This window comes from Rhipicephalus sanguineus, chromosome 7, assembly GCF_013339695.2.
Source record: "Rhipicephalus sanguineus isolate Rsan-2018 chromosome 7, BIME_Rsan_1.4, whole genome shotgun sequence".
NCBI lineage: Eukaryota > Metazoa > Arthropoda > Arachnida > Ixodida > Ixodidae > Rhipicephalus > Rhipicephalus sanguineus.
In genome coordinates this window covers 79,752,195-79,769,952 of record NC_051182.1, presented here as the reverse complement: position 1 = coordinate 79,769,952, position 17,758 = coordinate 79,752,195, and the positions used below count along the sequence as shown (strand labels likewise).

The 17,758-nt window shown below is 43.2% G+C and overlaps 1 long non-coding RNA gene across 1 annotated transcript; it reads left to right on the top strand.

The window, feature by feature from the left end:
- The first annotated feature begins 284 nt into the window (after window positions 1-284).
- Window positions 285-13,151, top strand: LOC119400741 (uncharacterized). Its single transcript, XR_005185197.1, has 2 exons — window positions 285-449; window positions 13,053-13,151. It is a non-coding gene; the product is annotated as an uncharacterized LOC119400741 (long non-coding RNA).
- The last annotated feature ends 4,607 nt before the right edge of the window (window positions 13,152-17,758 follow it).

The following is a 17,758-nucleotide window of genomic DNA, read 5'->3' as shown; positions in this document are numbered from 1 at the left end:
TCATCATTCACCCGTGTATATGCTGTGATTCTTTTTTTAGTTTATCCTGAGGAACGCTTCTAATCGAAGAAACAGCATTTTTGTCAAGTGCTAAATAGGCAAATATATTTTTTGGCCTGGTCCTAAATTTTCTGCACGTAATTTTTAAGAAACGTACCTATGTGTGCACTGCCTTATTTTTGCGTTCTGAAGTTGCCTGAAATTGTGATTTCAAACAGCGCTGTAAAAGTAACGTTCATGCCTTTTTTGTTTGTTTTTCTTCAGAACAAATAGCACGCTACTTAAGCTATGCCGGCAAACCAGTGGTTTTAACCCTGGAATATGAGAAAGATCTGGAGGACATTGCCAAAAAGATCGCGTCTATAATCGTCGCCTTTGCGGACAAAGATGAAGCGCAGGATGGCCTGCAAGCGCCTGTGCAGAGCCAAGCGGGCACCCCCAAGAAATGAGTGAGTTTTCACGTGGAGGCCGAAGAGCCAGTCTGATCTCAATAAATTATGTTGGAATGCAAGTCACGTCGTAATTAGTGGCAATGAGGAAGCTGACGTATGCGCGGCACAAGCTCGTCACAAACAAAGAACATAAATGTACCTCTAAAGACTGCATGATGTGAGTGCGTTGTAAACTAAGGAGAAAATGGCCGTCTGCGTGGAGCAGTGAATCCAATAATAAACTACACCTAGTAAAACCTCCGTGCCATCTGCGCATAGAACACACACAACTTCATTAAAACAAAGCATGATAGGTTCCTATGTTCATCTTGAAAACAGCGCTGCAATGCGAGGACAAAGAAAGAAACAACGGGACGGGCACTGACTCGCAACTGAGAAATTTATTAGAAAGAACACATACTTTGCACGCTGATGCCGTTAAACATAAACAAGGGTGAAACCAAAGATGTGCATCTTTGTTCACAAGTGTGTGAACAAGGGCCCCGTACAGGAGCCAAAACATCGGTTATTTTAAAGTCTTTTTGATCAGCATCTTTGTTTTACCGTTGACCACGAGCTTTCCCGACCATGCGAGTTTTCGTCAAACTCTTGATTTCACAGTATAATAACACGAGCACAGAACAGTCAAATAATCAATTTCTTCACAGTGTCTAATGCAACAGCAAAGCCATAAGCCATGACAACTCAATTTAGCGAAAATTACTTTTTTCTCACTGCCGTTGCCACAGCTAGATAACACTTGTGTTCTCCTCTCCGGGGCAAATATGTGGCGTTTTATTTCACAGGGGAATAAAGGGTTAACAGGAGATTAAAATAATGTTGAACATAGACGCCATGTCAAGTCTTCGGCACGCACTGCCATTTCATGTAACATTGCTTTCCTTGAGCCATATAAACCTAATGCACAAAAAGAAAACAGCACACTCAGCTAACCAACCAACTTAATTGCTGGCATAAAAATACCGATGATTGGAATGACGCTTCGCTTTTGCTCTGAATGTACTGCGCTGAAAAGGAAGCGCAATACTTCGCCCATAAAAAGCTCTTCTCTGCGTCTGAATCCAACGGGCCAGTGGAATTATAGACAGAAACGAACGTTACAAGGTATTGAGTGGATATACCACAGAAATGTTTGATATTCGTGCACCAAACATGCACAATAATATGCTCTATGCCAATGATCGCTACACTTGAAGGAATCATGAAAAAGGGTTTACTAATAGCGTAAGAGTTTTGGTGATTGATAATAAGTATTTACCATCGAAGTTGTTGAGCTGACGCTTATAAAACGCCTCCCCCCCCTCCGAAGAATAGATAGTCGCGATAATATAACGAACGAAAAAGCGGCCAATGGCGGCCGGTGCGAACTAGCAGTCGGCCCGCTATTTAAAGAACCGGCCGGGCCAGTCTAAAACCGAACAGATGGCAACTCTATTTCACGTACAGTTTGGTGTTGACGGTTGTGCCGCGTGGTACAAACTCATAGTGGACAAGCCATCTGATTTCAGAGAACTCAATGAGCATGGCATTGACCTTTGACCTGCTCATTCTTGCCCTCTTGGGGTGAGGGGTTGGTGAGGTGTGCCACTCGGCATGTTGCCTTTTTGTTTCAATGTCGTATTTAAACACCCAAGACACATCACCTGTTATGATGTTGTCTAAAGAGTGAGGTCACTTTCACACAAGTCCAAAAGTTCTTGCCGCGTTACAGATTGACGTAATTTTGGGTCATTAGTTGACACATTGGATACAACCTCGGCGCGCACTTTTCGCATCTGCAAATTATTGATCAAAATCTCATGAATGGTATTTTTGGAATGTTCAACGTCTTTGCCAATCAACGTACACTCAAACGACTGTCTGAGTTGAAAAGATCTCTTTGACGCATCACATTTTAATTGGTGATGGTCCTTGACAGCTGTTTATTGCCGGCTTCATCGCTGAGTTCTTCACGAATTTTAAAAGGCCTTTTGCCACCGGTACACCTGATGTTCTAACCAAAAAATTATCACCAAAGGCCGTCGTTATCGCAGCACGAAAAGTTTGCACAACGGACTTGCCGAGTTTCACACAAAACTTGATGGCAATTCTCGCTTGCACAGGAAATGAAAATGAATTTCACGGAAAAATCCGTCCTTACTTTCCATATGGTAGCAGACAGGGTTGCCAGGTTTGACAACCTTGCACTAATTTGGCTACTTTTGTAGGTCGATGGCGGCAGAAAAATGTCTTGGCAACTTGGCATCTTTTCGACAACTTCTTGGTGACGTCACAGCCACTGAGATACTACTGTGCAGAGTAAAAACATGGTGGCTAAGGCATGTTTCCAGATCCGAAAATTGAATTGGGCCCATGCATCACACAAATGAAAAGGCTTTTAGATGCATGGCAGGGCCTCGGGGAAAACTGCTGCACGGGGCCTAGTTTTGCAAACCACATATTGCTAAACGATGGTTTCAGTCGTAATTGTAAGTTAACAGGGCAATCGAAAGCTCTCTGCATTCTGGGCATTCTGCGCTCATCGACATTAGAAATCAAATATCTGACAAACTGCATGTGTCCTTTCTTAGGATTTTGTATGAACTGCTACTCAGGAACATTGCCTGCTCAGAATTCGATACCCATGAAGTGATTGCGAAAATGACTACAATATATGCATCAATGTTATTATCGCAGCAACTGTGATCTTAAAGGGACATTAAACAGAAACAATGACTAGGCTTATATTGATAAATTGATATAATAATAATAATAATATCTGCGGTTTAACGTCCCAAAACCACCATATGATTTAGAGACGCCGTAGTGGAGGGCTCCGGAAATTTCGACCACCTGGGGTTCTTTAACGTGCTCCTAAGTCTAAGTACACGGGCCTCAAACATTTTCGCCTCCATCGAAAATGCAGCCGCCGCGGCCGGGATTCGATCCCGCGACCTTCGGATTGATAAATTGTGCTCTGAGAACTCTAATGTAGTAATTTCGCTGTCATAGGTTTATTAATAGCGGAGAAAATCAAGTTCAACGTTTCATTTTTAAATTGCGGGCCAAATCTCCCCACGTGACGTCGCGGATTTTAAAGTGTATTTATCCCATTTTGACGCCATTGGCTCAACAAAATTACCGCAAACTTGGTTTGCTAAGTCTATTGCCCCTCAGAGGACAATGTACTTACTTTTTACCGATTAGGAACTCCGTAGTCACTAGTAGGCACCGTCAAAACATGTGACGTCACGGCCGTTGGTGCGGAAACGTCAAGGTGGCGTCGCCACCAACATCTTGTTTTTGTGCGTTTTCTCGCATACTGAGCGTCTTCTCGCAGCCATCGTGGTGTTTTTGGTATCGTGAAAGAATACTTTACTAATATGAGAAAAATCGTTTTGCTCTTGAGTGTCCCTTTAAGAACAATCATGGCATGCTCATTTTCATTCTCGTCACAAGGCTGTTACTTCACGGAAGGCGCATGAAGACAGTATTATTCAAGAGTTTTACAATAGGGTTCATAACGTTTGCGTTGTCTTGGTGTATGCACTATCTTAGAAATATGACTTGTGTACTCGAGTGTTTAGTGTATGACGTATGTGCAGTGGCACCAGATGGTAATAGGAAGCCGTAGGTCGGCAAAAAACGTGGTCCTCACTCGAGATATATACTTTGCCCTTAGGGCGCACTCAGACTCGCCTAAATTTTCCTCAAACAAACTAACTCGGACTCAAAGTCACCAACATATTGTTCTCACTTTTCTCGCTCAGCCTCACATTCATGGCTCGCCCTTAGTCTGAGTGAGTCAACTAATGAGTGAGTTTGCCGACATATGCAGAAAGCTGTGCGAACCCTATTCTAAAACTGCCTATTTTTCAGCAGTGTGAGAAACTTCCTTATCCTGCACCAAATCATTATTAAAGTCAGCATCTTGTGCTTGAATCTCAGCAATTCTGATTTTGAAGAATTCATTAAGTACTTATTTAAAATTTTTCCGGAAGGTTTTTATTCAGTGATTTAAATTTAAATGTCGCCAGTGTTTTCACACACACGTAGCTAGTTTCAGTGCCCTTGGCCCAAGTTTGCTACTTTTTGGCTAGTGTTTCTAATTTCTTGCATTTTCCATTTTTTGCATTTTTCTAGTGTTTCTATTTTTTGCGTTTTCGACCTGACAACCCTGGTAACAGACGACAGTACGACTGCAGATACACAAGCTAACTTCCCCCTCCATCAATATCACTGGCCCTTGTGTGTTGTGTTGTGTGGATGTTTTACATTATAGTCACTGACATTACTTTTTGGACAGACCCCGTGTGTCATTCAGAAGCAGCATGACTAAAAAGCGTCTTTCAGGCTTTGTTATCAGTCAGAACAGTGCCTGTCTTGGTGATATAAATTGCTATTGGGGCCAAAATATCAATCCACTATTTCAGAAACTTGGTCAGCACTTGCAGCAATGCTTGTATGTTAGAGGAACAGTATTTTCATAAAACCATTCTTTTTGACGATTGCCCCCAACACTTCACAAATTCACGTCCATTAGTCTAGGTTGAGCCACTGTCTTTTCGATTCCTTTCCGCTCTGGCTGCCCAACCGCTCATACAATCCTGGCCCTGTCACCAAACTTGCCAAATTACGCTTAAGATGTCACTGAAGGTACAACTTTTAAACCACAAGAAGCATATAAGTGTGCTCGTGTTTCACATTGTTCAGATGTTGTTCGCATTACTTTCAGATATCGATGCGAAAGTTGACTTGTAATCTACCCAAGGCGCCAATTTTCAATCAAAACGCAGTGCAGCTTTTGAAGAATGCCACAAAAAACACGAACGTAAGTAGTTGAATTTGTTTGTAACAAATACATCTTTCATCTCTAGAACACATAAGGTGCATGCAAACTTTAACTAAAAAGCCTGCGCATGCTTTCCCTTTTTTTTCTTTACACTCCCACTTTGAGCAAAACTTCATATGATGCTCTGCATATTATTGTCTACCAACTATGTAGTTATACTTAATACATGCAAGTTGTGTTGCAGTGTCCATTAGCAAGCTGCACAGTTGGTTCTATGGCTACGCTTTGGCAGCTATCATTTGAGTTCACATTTTGCCCGATGTGGAGGCTTAGCTGCCCTCGTATTGAACGAGAGTGCTGGTTCAGGTGAATGAGCCACAGCAGGCAAAATGTTAAGATGCCTGCAGATGAAGCATCTCATAGTCACATTGTATGCTGGGCACATAAATCACAGAATTTAAGAAAAAAGTTACGAGAAAGTAGGGTTATGCAGATGCATGGTGATGAATTCAGTGATGTTCCTGACTGTTTTACTAGATGTGTTGCTTATTGAAATGGCAGGACTAATTTATGAATTAGTATTGCTTATTGCATATATGTTCAAATGCCAAAACGTTGTTTTGTGTTGTGTTTTGAACATGTAGTAGCTAATGCGTCTGTGTATAAGAGGTATCGCTTACATATGGGCATTGGCTTATCAAACAATCCCATAAAGGTGAGAAATTCGTATACAGGGTTGTGTGCTGGAGCTGACGTTTCGACAAGTGGACTTTTCTTCAAGGCTGGAACGGATTTCTTTAGCACTTGTGTGTATCTGCTTTGTGCCCTCTTCGCCAATCCAAACAAAGGAGGAGGAGGAGAGGGCAACTGCAGAACAATGAGAGGGCACTGTGACGAATTCGGTGAGTGAAAAGGAAAGAGGTATTCTGTGAAAAAAATAGCAAAAGAAAGAAGAAAACAGGCGTGGGGGTTACACGGTTCGATGAAATGTGGTTGTCGCTTGATAATGGTAAATTAGAAATTGCTATAAGGAAGACTTAACACCCATCGGTTTTCGTTGTGTATGTGCCAAATCGCATGGATTCAAGAGCCCCCTTTGAAACGTTTAGTATACCTGCCGGTTGGAGTGTACTAAACTTGTGGATAAGGTAAGACTGTTTATTTTCTGTCTCCTGGGTAGCAGAAGTTTGACTGTAGTATGTCAAGTTTGAGGTCGTCGAAGTTGTGACCTGCTACATTAAAATGCTCTGCCACGGCTTTGGGTAATTTCTTCGCCGTGTCTGAGCGATACCCGTTTAATCTAACATTAACAGACTGTCCCATTTCGCCAATATTCCATTTGTGACAATATTGTGACGACTAATACCATTTATAATCAAATACTCAAGTGCGTTCCCAAATATAAATAATATCCTCTGGAAGTATTATCAGATATTAGCAAGCAGCAAGAGCCTTAGAAAAGCATTTCCCGAAGTACCAAAGGTCGTGTATCGCCACAATAGCAACTTTAAGGACCATGTTAGTGCATGCAAAAGTAAAAGCTCATTCTACTGCCCGCATGACTACTTGATGTAGTCCATGACGTAAGTCTTGCAAGCACATTCAAGATGACGTTATAGTTAAAAGCGCCGGAAGGGATTACGTCCATCATATCAAATCTAGTTTTACCTGCACTAGTTCAAACATTGTGTACATGATTGAATGTGCATATTGTCACAAATGGTACATTGACGAAATGGGACAGTCTGTTAATGTTAGTTTATAGGGATATTTGCAGAAACGGTGAAGAAATTAACCAAAGGAGTAGCACAGCATTTTAATGTAGCAGGTCACAACTTCGACGACCTCAAACTTTACATCCTTCAGTCAAACTTCCGGTCCTTAGGAGACAGAAAATAAACAGTGTTACCTTATCTACAAGTTTAGTACACTCCAGCCAGCAGGTATACTTAACGTTTCAAAGGGCGCTCTTGAATCCATGCGATATGGTACGTACACAACGACAACTGACGGGTGTTGTATTTTGCTTCTAGCAATTCCTAATTTACCATTATCAACTGCCAACCATAATTCAGCAAAACGTGTAACCCCCGCCCCCACACCTCTTTTCTTCTCTCTTTTACTATTTTTTTCAGAGAATACCTCGTTCCTTTTCACTCACCCAATTCGTCACAGTGCCCTCTCATTGTTCTGCAGTTGCCCTCTCCGCCTCCTTTGTTTGGATTGTTGCAGAGGGTAGGAAGCAGATACACACAAGTCCTAAGGAAATCAGTCCCAGCCTTGAAGAAGGCAAGTCCACTTGTCGAGACGTCGGCTCCAGCACACACCCCCTCTTTACGAATTTTCCATCGCAAGCTCCCATCTTTCCCTTAATGCCCTAAAGGAACACACACCGAAAGAAAACATTCTCTTACAGACTGACGTTGCAGCAGAGACGACAACAAAAATGGTTTTGCAAGTGCGAGACCCTACGGCTTTGGCAAAGGCGCTCGCCAAGACGGCCGTTAAAGAGAACTTGCAGTGCACCAACCTCGAAAAACCTTTCGTGGCTAGTAAGAGATTCTTTTTTACTGCTGCCTCCTCAGTCAACGTCATTTACCAGGATAAAGCATTGTTATAAAGATCCGCCACCTCGGTCACTCACTTACGCTGAAAAGCTCGGGCTAGTAGCCTTTAAAGGGGCCCTGCAAACATGTGAGGCATACATTATAATGCATGACATGGAATTTACAGTCAAATTTCAAAGTCGGCTAGAAATTGCTTATTCTTCTCCCGACAAATGATGCCATAAGCTCAATTTGGCTTATGACATCAGTTTGGCTGACGGCCATGGGCTGATTTGAGCATTGCGAGCTGCATAGTCACTGCGGAGCCTCGCACCGCACTCTGTAGTGCTAGAATTACGCACATTATACAATTCCACCACTGAGCATGTGATCACAGTGAAAGGGAGCCAAGCATTCAAAGAAAAAGAAAAGGAAGAGGTGAAGGTCTTTATGTGCACTGGCGTACGGGTGTAGCTTCTTGTCCCCTTATCATACCCGGTAGATTTCGGTGCGCTCGCTGGGACAATTAGAGAGGGAGATCACTTAAGGCTTGCGACAAAGCCCTGTAACTCTGCTCGTGCTTGAGAGATTCTAAAAATTTTTGCAGTAGTTGGGGCACTAAACTCGTGTGGTGAGCTCATTCAACGATTACTTGGAAAAGTGTCACAGGGCCTTTTTAAGTACATTACGCCAAGCATGGCACATTGTTAAGGAACAAGCACAGCGTGTAGACTGGTTGCTGATGGTCATATCGGAAAAAATACAAAACACTTGCTCGGCGCAAAAGCTGGGAAGCTTAACACAGCTGACGATGTGTCCGGATGTCCAAGTCTAGAAACTGCACTCTTCATTGACACGTCCTCGTAATACCGAGTACGAACTAAGAATTGCTTTCACTGGGGACTGAAAACAGAAAGGGGAATTGGTGACGCCATGAGATCAGAAGACAGTAGAGTGGCTCAACCAAGAAATAGGTTAAGTTGGTATTCTATCTAATATTAAGCAAAAGAGGTGTACCAGAGCCGACCACATAATATATAGGACAGACAAGCGGTTTTCAGTTGTATACCAACGGAAAGTCAAACAAGACGGCAGCAAGTTAGGTGGGGCAATGAAATGAAGAAGTTGGCCAGGGTGACAGTCCAAGGCAAAGCAAACTGCAGATAATTAGAAGAGGTGCTTCTCCAGCAGCAGATATAAACATAGGCTGAGAATGATGATGAGTGATTTACTAGTGGGGCATATAATTTTCCTTGCAGTTCGGAGCTCCTGTATTAAAAATATTTATGGAGCATTAACGGTCCTGGACCTGTTGAGACTGTGTATGCACACAAAACTGATGAAAGCGCACTTACCTAAACACGCAGGAACAAACAAACATGTCTTGTGGTCGATGCTTGTCGATAGTAGTGGAAGTGCACTTTAGCCACCTTTTGATTAACTTGCTTAATAACCCTTTTGCTCCTGTCCACGAGTATAGTTGTCGTGAGATTTGTACCAAAATGACTGATGATGACTAGACTCGTCACCATTGAAAATTGGTCCCACATGGAACCAATGGCGACTACACTCGTCATAGTTGTGCTTCTTGACGATAGATGGCCACACTTGTCCACGTCGTGCCATTTGTGTCTCGGCTTTCATTTTATTCGCCGCAAGATCGGGCTAAAGGGGGCAGCGCCGTCGCCGCGCTAGTGTGGATAGGCGGTTCCCGGCGGGTATACATACGCACACAACAACACATCTTTGTGAGCGACTTGACCCGATTTCCGGCAAACAAAATGTGTTGACTGCAGCTTTCTGGTAATGTGTGCGCTCTTCATTCCCGAATTAATGCAGGAAGTGCGCCGAACGTTACTATTACTTGTGAGAGAAGCGCATTCTGCCAATGAACGGGTTGCTCGCCTTCGGCAACAATCGGCGTTTTCGCAATGGATGACGTTTTCTTGTTTTCTTTTTGTACATGTTTAGCTTATGTTCCGCCTACTACTCACTGCTGTAGTGCAACTGAATTAAGTATTTACTTCTTGTTCAGCTGGTTACCATCCAACAAAAAGAAAACTCATTTTCCTGCACGATGAATTCAAGTAGCACCATGTGCACTGCGTGCTCAAATATTCATCCGCATTTCTTACTCAGTTCTCCATGAAATGTAGGACAGTTGATGGGTTTACTAAGGAATGCCGGACAGCGCTTTAGCGCTACGATGACTAACACGCACACGCTTGTTTTTATTCCAATAAACGTACACAAAGGTATCTGTACAGCACGAAACTTTCTTCGATTAGTTACTTGCACGACAGTAATGGAACAACGGCCCGGATATTTCACGCGACCCAAGTACGTTTTCTCATGCGAATAATGTCCGCTGCCTTCCATCAATCTACTATAACCACGCAACACAAGAGCTCAAGATAATGTAAAGAAAAAAAAGATGTGGCTTCGCGTGAAATTACAACGACATAAATGTAAAGTGCGCCGTTTGGAATAATTCTGACGATCAAGGCTCTTTAACACTTATCTTAATCTAAGTACACGGGAGTCTTTGTATACATTTCGCCACAAGTTATAATTGCGCAAGGCAACTCAGTTTTGCGATTTCCGTGTCATTCTATTTTATGTTCTGTTTAGGGGAAAATTTACGCACCGAAATATCAGACGTGACTTGACAGAAATATTTCTCTGCAGTGGGACCAGGACCGTACACAAATACAACTTGTCGCGTAACCTACAAACGACAGTCGTGAAGTTATACACCTAACCACAACGCGCAAGTGCATGAGAGCCCCCTTTTTTACCACCGAGCCGCTAAAAGGCTATATTCACATGAGATTTAATACTTCTCGTCTTTAGGACAACGCCAAGTGCAGTTTGCAATGCGCTTGAACCACAAAGCGGCACCTACACTGATATGAGTCTCGTGAACGAAGGGTACGACGACTACACATAGCACTTTCGACAAGTGCACTCAATGATCTCATTACAGTGCATATACAGCCGATCAAGGCCAAATGCTTCTTTACATCCTGTTAGGCATACCTACGAGCAGTTAAAGTTGCACTAACGCAACGGAACAAACCGCCCTTTGAGGACCTGCGTGACGTACGCGCACATGCAGAAACAGCGTCGCTAGCAGACGACGCATGGAGCAATCCACACTAGGCGCGGTTCAGTCAGAAGCCGCCAGGCGTCGACTCCGCTCGATCTCGCGGCCAATAGTGATCTTTCATTGTATTTCTATGCTGTGCAGTCATCTTCCAGTTACATTTTTTATGCAATTAGTGAAATAATGTAACCCCATCGAATTGAACGAATGGTACCATTTTATTCAAAAAAAGCTCTACACATTGAGCAAAAAATATTGTCGGTAAATTTGGCAAAATTTTATTCTTTTTTTACTGCATTGAAAGGGTTAAAGAAATTGAATGCCTAGACTATTATCTGTCTTATGCACTTGAGCATGCGCTGGCTAGTTTTGTATGTAGTTCCTTTTCCACCACAGTGCACCTTTTCAGTTGAAAGTTGGAGCTTGTGTTGTCTGCTTCTCGTCAACCATGTATTTGTTTGCCTGCCTTAACCATCTGTCATGAGGTTTGTGAAATATTGTAAAAGGTGTCGTCTGCAGAATCCATTAACACATTTGCGGTAGATCCTAAATAGGCCGAATAAGGCACTGCTTTGCGCCAGCCGCAGCACAATATAAAACAGCCCATAGCCTTTGGTTTCCCTACGACAGTGGAAACTGTGCATGTCTTGCAAACTGACGCACAGCTTCAATACGGCAGTTTTGCAACATTCAGTTCTCTTGCATGGACTTCAAGACCGAACGGTTTTTTTTCCAGTTTATCCTGAGGAACGCTTCTAATGGAAGAAACAGCATTATTGTAATGTGCTAAATAAGGAAATAGATTTTTTGGCCTGGACTTAAATTTTCTGCTCACAATTTTTAAGAAACGTACCAGTATGTGTGCACTGCCTTATTTTTGCTCGCTGAAGTTGCCAGAAATTGTGATTTCAAACAGCGCTGTAAAAGTAACACTCATGCTTTTTTGTTTTTGTTTTCAGAGCAAATTGCTTGCTATTTGAACTATACTGACAAGCCAGTAGTTTTAACCCTGGAGTACGACAAAACTCTCGAGGACATTGCCAAAAAGATCGCGTCAATAATCATCGGCCTTGCACACAAAGACGAGGTGCAGGGAGGCCTGCAAGCACCCGTGCAGAGCCAAGCAGGCACCCCCAAGAAATGAGTGAGTTTTCACGTGGAGGCCTAAGAGCCAGTCTGATCTCATTAAATTATGTTGGAATGCAAGTCACGTCGTAATTAGTGGTAATGAGGAAGCTGACGTGTGCGCAGCACAAGCTCGTCACAAACAAAGAACATAAATGTACCTCTAAAGACTGCATGATGTGAGTACATTGTAAACTAAGGAGAAAATGACAGTCTGCGTCGAACAGTGAATCCAGTAATAGGCTACACCTAGCAAAAACCTCCGTGCCAACTGCGCATAGAACATACACAACTTCATTCTAACAAAGCATGATAGGTCCCTATGGTCATCTGGAAAACAGCACTGCAATGCGAGGACAAAGAAAGAAACAACGGGAGGGGCACTGACTCGCAACTGAAAAATTTATTAGAAAGTACACATACTTTGCACACTGATGCCGTTAAACATAAAGAAGCGTGAAAGCAAAGATGTGAATCTTTGTTTACAAGTCTATGAACGAGGGCCCCGTACAGGACCCAAGGATCGGTTATTTTAAAGTCTTTTTGATCAGCGTCTTAGTTTTACCTTTGACCATGAGCATTCCCGACCATACGAGTTTTCGTCAAACTCTTGATTTCACAATATAATAACACGAGAACAGAACAGTAAAATAATCAATTTCTTCACATTGTCTACTGCAACAGCAATGCCATAAGCCATGACAACTCAATTTAGCGAAAATTGATTTTTTCTCGCTGCCGAAAGCGCGTGCAACTACTAGCTTTCCCCCTCAAAGCAAGTGTAATCAAAATGGGGCCGATTCCTTATTGTTATGTGAACTCAAAAAGGCAGTTTCGAAATCCTGCATCTGTTTGTATGAAACTGAGCCAGATACGTTAAATCAGCGCAGCGTGAACGATCGTGACCAGAATGGAAATAGTTGATACGCTCAGTAGGTGACCTTACCATATATTTTACGCATGCATGCAAGAGTTATGAAATGGCACTGCCACATATTTTTCCCGTGGAAACAAATTCCAACAAGGCTGCGATTTTCTCGCTACTCTTTCAGGCGCAGTGTCAACCCGGATGAAGCACCCAGTCAAGAGGCTTGACTTGTTTGTTTGTTTCGCTGCCCCAATTGTAATAAAAAATGAAAGGTGGTTTACACATACGTGTGTCGAACTGTATTCAATGTCCCTCATCTACTATTTGCGGCATTTTTTTCTAAAAGAGCCAAATCAAGAAAACAAAACTGAGCTAAATTTGACAGGACCGTCAAGTGCGCTTAAGTATCTCAATTTTGAAGCAATTCTAATCAAAATGAATCAATTCGTCATTGTAAAGTAACTCAAAAGGCAGGTAATCAAAGGGTTGTCTGTAACTCAAAAAGGCAGTTTTGATTAAAAAACGAGCCAAATATTGCACCTTTTGAATCGTACTGAGCCAGATCCATTAAACCAGTGCAGCGTCAGCAATGCTGACCAAAACAACCAACATGGCCTCATCTGATTTGTTTCATTTCTGTCCCAGTTGATTTTTTATCGTCCTTTTGTTCCACAAATTGCTGTTTTAGGGGAGTTGGTACTTACTGAAGGACATGATGTTGGAGGGCAATACTCGAATATAAAGAGTAAGAGGCCGACTTTCCAACTGCTTTCCGCCTTTTAGTGTTTTTAAATGCGAAGCATTTCTTAGCGAACCTCTGGCACTTTGAGCGTTTCTATCTACGTATCTATCTATCTATCTATCTATCTAGCCGCCTACGTCTGGGTGCTCTCATGATCGCCTCCTTAACTTGGTGTAGACCAAAATTTGCATGGGAGGGTAAGAAGATTTGACAAATATGATTGCCGGGTCATGACATGAATAACGTTAAAGTCCTCTCGCGTACGTCGTCAAACCTTTTCCACTAAACACGTGTGGCACATACCCGTTGACCACAGGCCGCGGTGTACGGGTATGCGCCACAGGTGATTGACAGTTTATATCTACCCAGGAACGGCAAGAACAGACATTGGTAACTTAAATGCTAGAGCGTTAAGGAAAACCAACATCGGCAGCGTTGACTCAACGAATGGAAAGAATGAAAATTAGGATCCCAGCAGGAATCGAACCCAAGCATTTTACGTGGCAATCAGGTATTCTACCACTGAGCCACGCTAGGTCTATAAGCTGGTTTGGAAAAACAGCCTACGCAGGCGTAATATCGGTGCAACGTGAATTGTGGTTGTGGTGCTGGCTATCTAATTTTACAAGAAAGCAATAAACACTGCATGATACTCCTACGATGTGTACTCCTACGATACAGGCGTCGTATCAGATTAACGTCTGTAGTTCCAGTGCTGGCTCCGCTTTTATAGCAGTCTAATAAACATTATGTTTGTATTTATATTACTCAGCAAGCTATACTGAAGCATTGTTCGACCCCGGAGGAATACATTAACGAAAGTTACATATGATATCCACATCACCGCACCGTAAGGTCCACTTCGTCCACCAGAACGCCGCAGTGTCCTCTTCATTTCTTACGACGCTGGGCGATGGCCTCATGCTGACCGAGGATGATGCCAGATTGATTGACAGCCGCTTTGTAGACTACGCTACGTAATCCACATACGCCCAGGTTGTCTACGAATACGACAAACACCATCCACTGATGTTGATCTACGTAGCACTATCCAGGCCTACCAGCCTCGACGCCCTACATCACCAACGCGAAGGGTGGCTTCAGGTTCCGACGTGCCGCCGGCTCTGTCGACAGACAATTTGTCGACACAATGACCGAGGCATCCACGAATTCCAACAGCTTTACTATACCTCATACTTCACTACACATGGACCCCTCGTCACCACGATCACGACCGGATCCTATAACAAGTCATGACCAGCTGCTGGTGCTCACTGATCACGGTGATGATGCCCGTGTTCAAGAACTCTCAAGAAATTCTTAAACACATGTACACGGGTTCGTGAAACGTGCGTGCGTTCTCGGGACACGTAGAAGCACTACATATCAGCTTACCGCTTCTGTTGTTGGTAATACCCACGTTGCCATGGGCAGCGTTCATCATCATAATCATCATCATCAGCCTGTCTACGCCCACTGCAGGGCAAAGGCCTCTCTCATGTTCCGCCAATCAACCCGGTCCTGTGCTTCCTGCCTCCCACATGAATACACCAATTGGCAGCGTAAACAACTGGTTATATAACACATATGCGGCTCTTCGACATATTTATATGTGTGCGTATAAAATTGATACATATCTTCAGCGTCATTTTGTAACGTGTCGCTAAGTAAAAAACTTACGCCGCAGTCACCTAGCTACAGCATGCTTCGCATAATATCGACTCCCACGGTACGTGGGATCTTCCGAATTTTTGGTTATGAGTTTTGCGGAACAGTATCATGTCCTACTTTCGCTCCAAGACAATATAATAAGTGCGAAGCATTTCTTAGCGAACCAAACGCACTTTGACCGTTTCTATCTACGTACCTTTCTATCTAGCCACCTATGTCTGGGTGCTCTTGTGATCACGTCGTTAACTTGACACATACCGTATTTACTCAAATCTAGGCCGCCATCGATTGTAGGCCGACCCCCAATATTCGCAAAAAAATCTCGATCATGGAATTTAAACTTAAGCCGACCCCCCCTCCCACTTCTGCACATCTAAAAAAAACAGAAAAACATCGTCTTAGATTCGAGTAAATACGGTGCCGAAATTTGAATGGGAGGGCATTAGTGTATGACGTACATGATGAGCAGGTCATTACATGAATATTGTGACTCGTCACGTACGTCATGAAACCCATTCCTTCAGACACGTATGGGAATACGACAAAAACCGCTTCTTCTGATGTGCACATCATCGCACCGCAGTGTGCAGTTCATTGCGATAAAACTGACATCTGTGCGTTAAGGTGAGTACCAACGTCACGTCAGACCATAGGATACCCTTCGGGAGTCAGTCAGGGGCGTAGCCAGAAATTTTTTTCGGGGGGGGGGGGGGCGTTCAACCATGCATTATGCATGTTCGTGCGTGCGTTTTAAATGCGAAGCATTTCTTAGCGAACTTCTGCGACTTTGAGCGTATCTATCTATCTATCTATCTATCTATCTAGCCGCCTACGACTTTGTGCTCTCCTGGCCGTTTCGTTAATCGGATGTATACCAAATTTGGTGTGTCATAACATTGCCTCATTACGAACATAAATGACAGGTCATATCATGAAAATCATGACACGCATGTCATGAACAGCATGATTTACATTCCACGGCCTTTGGGCTCCCAGGCCGTTCCGTTAATCGGATGTATACCAAAACTGGTGTGTCATAACATGGCCTTATCACGAACATAAATGACAGGTCATATCACGAAAATCATGACACGCATGTCATGAACAGCATGATTTACATTCCACGGCCTTTGGGCTCTTGCGGCCGTTCCGTTAATTTCATATATACCAAAATTGGTCCGGCGCTGCAGGAGTTCATGACGAACATAATGACAGGTCCTAACATGCAAATCATGACTCGCATGTCATGTGCAGCATGATTTACATGACATGGTTTCGGGGCGATTGCGGCCGTTTAAATGAAGGGATGCATAGGAAAACTGGTATGACGAGACATTTCTCTATGACGAACAGAACTGACACGTGGTAACATGAAAATCATTATATGCATGTCATGTATGACATGATTTACATGCCACGCTCATGGCGCAGTCGCGGCCGGTTCGCTAGATTGATGTACACCAAAATTGGTAGTGTGCCATGTGACTTTATGAAGAACATGAATAACAGGTGGTAGCATGAAAACCATGACATCCATGACATGTATGTCATGATTTACATGCCACGTTCATGGTGCATTCGCGTCCGTTTCGCTTGCGTGATATATACCAAAATTGCTGTTACGCGACACGACTGTATGATGAACGTAAGGGAGACATGGTAACATGAAAATCATGACATGCAAGTCATGTACGACCTCATTTACATGCCACGCTCATGATGCCCTAGCGGCAGTTTCAGTAGATTGATATACACCAAAATTGGTATTGCGCGATGTGACTGTATGAAGAACATGAATGACAGTTGGTAAGATGAAAACTATGACATGCATGTCATGTATGTCATGATTTAATTGCCACGCTCATGATGCATTCGCGGCCGCTTCGCTAGCTCGATGTACACCAAAATTGGTATTGCGTAAAGCGACTGTATGACAAAGGTAAATGAGACGTGGTAACATGAAAATCATGACATGCATGACATGCACGACATGATTTACATGTCATGCTCATGACGCACTCGTGCCGTTTCGCTTGCTTGACATAAACCAAAATTGGTATTGCGCGCCGCGACTGCATGACGAACGTAAATGAGAGTTGGTAACATGGAAATCATGACATGCAGGTTATGTGTCATGATTTACAAGCCGCGCTCATTGTGCATTCCCGGCCGTTTCGCTAGCTTGGTATACACCAAAATTGGTATTGCGCGACGCCACTGTATGACGAACGTAAATGAAAGGTGCTAACATGATAATCATGACATGCATGAAATGTACGACATGATTTACATGCCATGCTCATGGCGCACTCGTGGCCGTTTCGCTAGATTGATATGCACCAAAATTGGTATTGCGCGATGTGACTGTATGAAGAACATGAATAACAGGTGGTAACATGTAAACTATGAAATGCATGCCATGTATGTCATGACTTACATGCCACGCTCGTGGTGCATTCGCGGCCATTTCGCTCCTT